The 6,724-nt window shown below is 38.7% G+C and overlaps 1 protein-coding gene across 2 annotated transcripts in view; it reads right to left on the bottom strand.

Moving 5' to 3' along the window:
* LOC138751723 (glycerol-3-phosphate dehydrogenase 1-like protein) overlaps window positions 1-6,724 on the bottom strand; it is a 62,224-nt gene that overhangs the window by 55,145 nt on the left and 355 nt on the right. The window contains exon 1 of one of the 2 annotated variants that reach the window (XM_069914397.1): window positions 6,487-6,622. The exons of the other annotated variant lie outside the window; for it this stretch is intronic. The gene's annotated coding sequence lies outside the window, so the exon portion shown is untranslated. Of the gene's footprint in view, window positions 1-6,486; window positions 6,623-6,724 lie in introns of those variants that run through there. 2 annotated transcript variants of the gene reach the window in all.

Raw genomic sequence — 6,724 nt, 5'->3', positions numbered from 1 at the left:
CTTGCAATAAGAGGAGGGTCTTTTGTACCAAAAAGAGACCAGAGTCACAGACTTTGCTATCTGTTTCAAATGGAAAAATGACCAATTAATTCACTTGTACTGGTCAGAAGAAACAATTCCAACACCACAACCACAGAACTGTTCCATGATTTCTAAACAAAGGCTATTCTTTGGCATATTCTTTGAACCTTTTTTCTTCAGATTTTAGTAGCTGGATATTCAAAATACAAAAGCAGTTAATTTGACTAATTGACAAAACTGCACAAGCTGTCATGAATCAACTCAAAAAGTAAGATTACTAGAATATAATTTACTTTAAAAAAATTAAATATTCCTTGTTTAAAAAAAGCACTATCATGTTGCAATGTGATTTAATACAGCTGCAATTCATCTTGAAAAATATTTTTAGAATCTTCAAATGTTAAACATTTTTTAAGTGACTTTTTCAAAATATAATGGAATCTTTTAATAATTATTAGTGTTATAATTGACATTGTTTGCATATTAAAACAATGAAATTCAACTGCCTTTGAAACATTCCTATTAGTTTGCTCACCCAAAAGAACCAATTTCATTATTTTTTTTAGATACTCCTGAAATCCCAATTAAAATCCTGAGTCACAGAATTACCATCGAGTTTATGTCAACTCTTTGCAAGAACAATTTAGCGATATCATACTATCACTCCTTTTCTATGAAGATTGGTAATTAATTAATTGACTCCAGGATCAAAAGAGGGTTTGGTGCATCAAGGTGTTGTTTTCTGAACCAACCTCAAATGATTCAAGATTCAACTTATTGTCATAGTAATAAAACAGTGTCCTACTCCACAAAATTCCCCTTTGCCTGCCGCAAGGCAGACAGATTCAGCACCAGCAGAAATTGCCTAAGCACCTTTCACATTTCTTATAGTCAGAGAGAGTGAGAGAAGTAAAAGAGTCCCCCCAGAGTCATTGGCAGCATTGCTGCTGGTGCAGACCTGTGGGGAGCAAGGGAGTGGAGATGCAGCTCTCCCGTTGAGTCCAGCTACCCAGTCAACTGCTGTCGGCTCTACACAGGCTTGGAATGGCCTGTTGAGGGAGCCAACGGTGATTTTATTTGAGATCCCACTACCTCGGGGTGTGCACCCAAGATGGCAGCTCCTATTACTTAGCAGCAGCCACGAGGGGTTGCAGACTTCAGGGAAGTGGAAGAACTGGAGCAGGGCATCAGAGGGTGGGAAGTCTGTAGATTTGCCTCCACTCCTTCCCAGAGTCCAGTCCAAACCATTGACAACCTGAAGTCTAGATCCAAATTTCTGACACGGTCAGGAAACCTTCAGCACATTCCGGTTCCAATATACCTGGTAATCCTCCGGCCAGATCAAGCCAGTCTCCAGCAGTCTGCAGCCCGGTGTGAGTCTTCCGATAGCAGTCTCCAGCAGCCCGCAGTTTCCATGGGTTCCTCATCTTGAATTGCCAGCAGTCTGCCACTTGTACTGTCCCCTCAGCTGCAGAGCCTCCTCACTGGTCCACCTCCATGGTCACAGTCCCATGGGTCATCTCTTCCACTTCTCCTTCTCAGACAGGGGGTGGGGGGGTGTGATCTTCCCACCCTCTGATGCCCAGCTCCAGTTCTTCCACTTCCCTGAAGTCTGCAACCCCTCGTGGCTGCTGCTAAGTAATAGGAGCTGCCATCTTGGGTGCACACCCCGAGGTAGTGGGATCTCAAATAAAATCACCGTTGGCTCCCTCAACAGGCCATTCCAAGCCTGTGTAGAGCCGACAGCAGTTGACTGGGTAGCTGGACTCAACGGGAGAGCTGCATCTCCACTCCCTTGCTCCCCACAGGTCTGCACCAGCAGCAATGCTGCCAAGATTGTAGCAACTTAAAATGCACTGAGTGTGATTTGAGATTCAAGTTCTTAAAACTTGTGCCTCACTTACACCAACTGACTTTGTAGACTCATAAAGGTGCTCTCAGATCAAACAGAATTTCAGCAGTCCTATCTCATCCTGTCAAGAATTGTGGTGGACAAATAAACAGCTAACAGGAGGAAGAGGTTCCAATAACATCCCTATCCTCAATGGAGGACGTGTCCATCAGATAGGAAGCAAAAATCAAAGGCTGAAATTGTCAAAATAACGTTCAGTCTTTAGCATGAGCTGCTGACGCACTCAGCTTCTTCCTATCTATCCTGACCGTCAAAGTCAATCTTCAGCCAAATCCATTCACATGCAACATCAAAGACTGGTGGAGGACAAGGGCTGGATGTGGGACCAGACAAGCTAAGTATAATTCTAACAACCTGACCTAATCAAGCTATTCCAGTATTATAATAATATTCCCAACCATATTAATAGGTTGGGATTGGAAATAAATATTAAAGACTACCAGATCCCAAAAAATATGGGTAAAAGTAAAAGATCAATTGACACCGAGAATATTTACCTTTGGACTCCATGTCATGGTTTTCAGGGACTAACCACAAGCATGTATATTCTGTGTCCCGGTTTTCCAGGAATGGTTTACTTATGGACCCGGTCCAGAGTATGGTATATATTTTATGAAAGGTTAAAAATGGCCAGAGTCCAAAGAGTTAAAAATACCCTGACCTTTTTTCTACTTTACTGCAATTATAAAGCTAAATCGGTAGCTGAATATTGTACTAAGGCAGCCAAAAATGTGAGAGATGCCATTTTGTGATATATTTTTTTAAAATCCATTTAAAAATTAATAGAAAACACGTAAGAGATGAATATTAACAATAATTATACCATAGTATTCAAAATAAAGCTACTTACATGAGAACCAATTAAATCAGATGGAAGAATAAGAACAGATCAGCATGCACCATGTGAAACACAAAAACTACAGAAACTGGAATATTGAAGGAGTAAAGGAAGGAGTTCAGCAGGTTCAAGCAGCATCCATGGACAGAAATGGTTAGCCAACATTTCAGGTTGGGACCCTAAATAAAGAGCCCCAATAAAGGGTCGTGGATGTAAATGGTGACTAACCATTTCTCTCCATGGATGCTGCATGAACCTACTGAGTTCCTCCAGCTTCTCTTTGCTCACAATGTGTACCAGGTGTCTGCTGACTAGAAACCCATAGATGAGTTTTATTCATGCTTATGGCTTTTGCATTAACGCTATAATAGAGATTAAATTGTTAACTGTTACATTACCAGTACTTTTAAAGGCAAACAAAAAAAGCATTTAAACTTAACCAGTACTTTAGTGATTAATTCATTACGTTAAGGTTAGTATTTTTTCTGTATTAAGTATTTGACAAGGTCCCCAATGAGAGACTCATTCAGAAAGTCATGAGGCATGGGATCCACAGAACCTTGGCTGCATGGATCAAAATTCAGCTTGCATCTAGTCATGGATGGAAAGTATTCTGCCTGAAGGTCAGTGACTGGTGGAATTCTGCAGGGATCTGTTCTGGGACCTCTGCTCTTTGTGATTTTTATAAGTGACCTAGATGAAGAGACAGAAGGATGGGTCAGTAATTTTGTGGATGATACAAAGGGTGGAAGAGTTGTGGATGGTGCTGAAGGTTGTCGTAGGTTACAAAAGGATATTGAATGCAGAGTTGGGTGGAAAAGAGGCAGATGCAGTTCCATTAGATAAGTGTGATGCATTTTGGAAGGTCAAACCAGAAGGCTGAGAATAGAGTTAATGGTCAGATACTTAACAGTGTAGGGACTTTGGGGTCCAAATCCATACATCTCTCAAGGTTGGCATGCAGGTTGATAGGATAGCCAAGAAGGCCTATGGGATGCTGCTGTTCATTAATATGGGGATTGACTTCAAGAGTCAAGAGGTCAGTTGCAACTCTACAATCTCTGGTGAGACCACACTTAAGAGTATTGTGTTCAGTTTTGGTCACATCATTTTTGGAAGGATGCAGAAGCTATGGAAATGGTACAGAGGAAGTTTACCAGGATGTTGCATGGATTGGAAATTAAGTTTTAGACTTTTCATTTTGGAGCTAAGAAGGTTGAGAGTAGACTTTATAAAAGTCTACAAGATTCTGAGAGGCATGTATAAGGTGGACAATAGCACCTTTTCCCCAGGGCAGGAATAGCAAGCACCAGAGGACAGATATACAAAGTTTAGGGGAGCCATCAAGGGTAAGTTTTTTTTTTATATACACAAAGACTTGTGGGTGCCTGGAATACCTTGTCAGGATGGTGGCGGAGGCTGAAACATTAGGGGCATTTTAGAGATTCTTAGGCAGGCACATGGATGAAAGAAAAATAAAGATAGGAAGGGTTTAGTACTATTTTTGGTAGGAATATATAGGTCAGCACAGGATCAAGGGCTGAAGGGCTTGTATTGTGCTGTAATGTTCTATCTTACATCCCATTGGCAAAGAAGGAAAACAATGCCAATGCTGTGTAGGCATAGTTCCATTCTCAGACCACCCAATTTCCTTTCTGTAGACAGCACAATAAAGTGCTTTAGTTTCACAACTGTCTCAAGACACTCTGCACAGCAGAGTCATGAATACAAATACTCTTTACAAAAACTTTGGAAGAAAATAACCACATTGTAAAGTTTCAATTCCTCATGCAAAGATTCAAAATGTCCATGTCATCACCTTCTGTTTTAATGCAATGTATTTTTCTTTTAAAGGAATGTGTATGTAGAATCAAGTAAAGTGTGCCTAGTGCCTGAATAAATATATCTGGTAGAGAGTTTTAAACATTCTAGTTATCAACCTCAATTTATTCAAATTGTCAATTTCCTCAAAAGGATAATTTGCTGCACACAACTGAAATATATAAAAACTTCCTTCAATACATCATTATTGAGGAAACATTGAAGTAGAATCAAAATCCATTATTTCAGTTTTTCAGTTATATAACATGTTATAGATAAATGACCTTCACTTGTTGATAGACCTGGCAACCAGCTGAGGTTATCTTCAAAAGCTTTTAGTTTATTCACATGAGGGAATATACCATTGTAAATAACCACAGAAGTCAACCCTTGTCATTTCCTGACATTGTGCTGGAAAATAGAACAGAATTAACTTAAACAGAGATCCCTTAAATGCCAATTATTACAGTTTTGGCTGTTAGCATTGTCCATCATATTTTTTTAGTGGCCTGATGTAGTCTTTTTCATTAAATTTTCCTATGGTTACACTGGTGTTGTGTTACTTTCACTATTTATTCTTTACACCCATGGTACAATGTGATTGAGATCGGGTATTCACTCTATTTACCAATATTGTTACAGTTTCATATTTCAATGAAATTGATCACCATTTCACTTTAACTAACCAATTGGGGGAAAAAAGATCAAATTATTAGAAACATATATAGATATAAACAGCTTTTTCCCCACCAATCAAAGGCACTGCCTTACTTTTTGTGCATTATTTCTTTTATTGACAGTAATGTTAAAAGATGGTTATAATATGAATGTTTGCCCTGGGATGACAATAAATTCTGATTCCGATTCAATTCCATTTCTGAGAATCTGACAGTTAGGACCAGCTGCCAAATGATGTTTTTTCCCTGTTCTGCCAAATCCCTTCAGCTTCTTTTCTCCAAATGATTGAATCAAAATGAATCTGAGATGTTAAACAAATTTCACTGTAAAAACGAACAGAGTAACTTGTAAACAATGTTATCAGTGATCAGAAGAGATCATCATTTGCCAAGATTGTGGAAATGTAATGCATTCTATTATTGCAAGTATTGAAACAGGCCTTTTATATAAAATACCGCTGTTGAAGTTCAAACTCTACTGAGGGCCAGCAGCAAGTATCTGCAGAACTCCACTCAGTTCTGGAATCTGGCCACGAGTTCCCAACTCGACAAAACACGGATGATGCGATGTAACCATTCCTGAAACTTTGAGATTGTTGACCCTGTTGAGCTTTGTAAACCGCGACAGCGATCGGAGTAATTCACGTGGGCACGAAATGCAGGGTCGCACCCATAATTCCTAATCTTAATCCTAGGTCGAGTTCACTTGTCATCTTCTAAATGACAAGCACAACTTCGGATAGGTACAGCCACGCTGTATATTTGATTGTGAACCAGCTGAGAGAAAATAAATTCAGCCTTTATGTTGTATAATATTACCCACTGATCAAGATCTTCTCTTTCTTTTCTTTCTTTCTTTTTCAATCTTTTTATTATTATTATAATTTATAAACACATACAGTTCAAAGAGATATAAAAAAAATACATAGTAAGTAATGAATTAATACAGAGATATTAAACAATAATATTACAGAATAAAAATATATCATTAAAAAAAAATTTTGATCAGTTTAGGGTGTGAACTATCTCTAAAAAAAAATATAATTAATAACAATATATGAAAAAAGAGAAAAAAAACCCAAAAAAGAAGAAAAAACAAATCTGAATTTAAAAAAAACCTACAGATATAGCTAAACCACGCCGATCACTCCGATCTCTTCTTACAGCCCAATTATCATACATAATCAGAGAAAGAAAACAGAGCCAGATCAACTCACCACAAATGAAAATATTGGTCGCCAGGTTAACTCAAACTTAGAAGGGGATTCATAGACAGAGTAATCAAGATCTTCTCGGATAACCCTGGCATAGAGGGTCAAGGCTTCATCTCTCCTACAATTACCCGCAGTGAAAGGTTGATCCTGCACTTGAAATGTCAATTCAAAGTTGGCAAGTACATTCAAATGTCATCCCTTTATAAGGCATGCAACAGGGAGACTCGTTGGAAGAGTCTCG

This window comes from Narcine bancroftii, chromosome 1, assembly GCF_036971445.1.
Source record: "Narcine bancroftii isolate sNarBan1 chromosome 1, sNarBan1.hap1, whole genome shotgun sequence".
In the NCBI taxonomy this organism is placed as follows: domain Eukaryota; kingdom Metazoa; phylum Chordata; class Chondrichthyes; order Torpediniformes; family Narcinidae; genus Narcine; species Narcine bancroftii.
The sequence above is the reverse complement of the archived record's forward strand: the minus strand, read 5'-3'. Positions and strand labels throughout refer to the sequence as shown.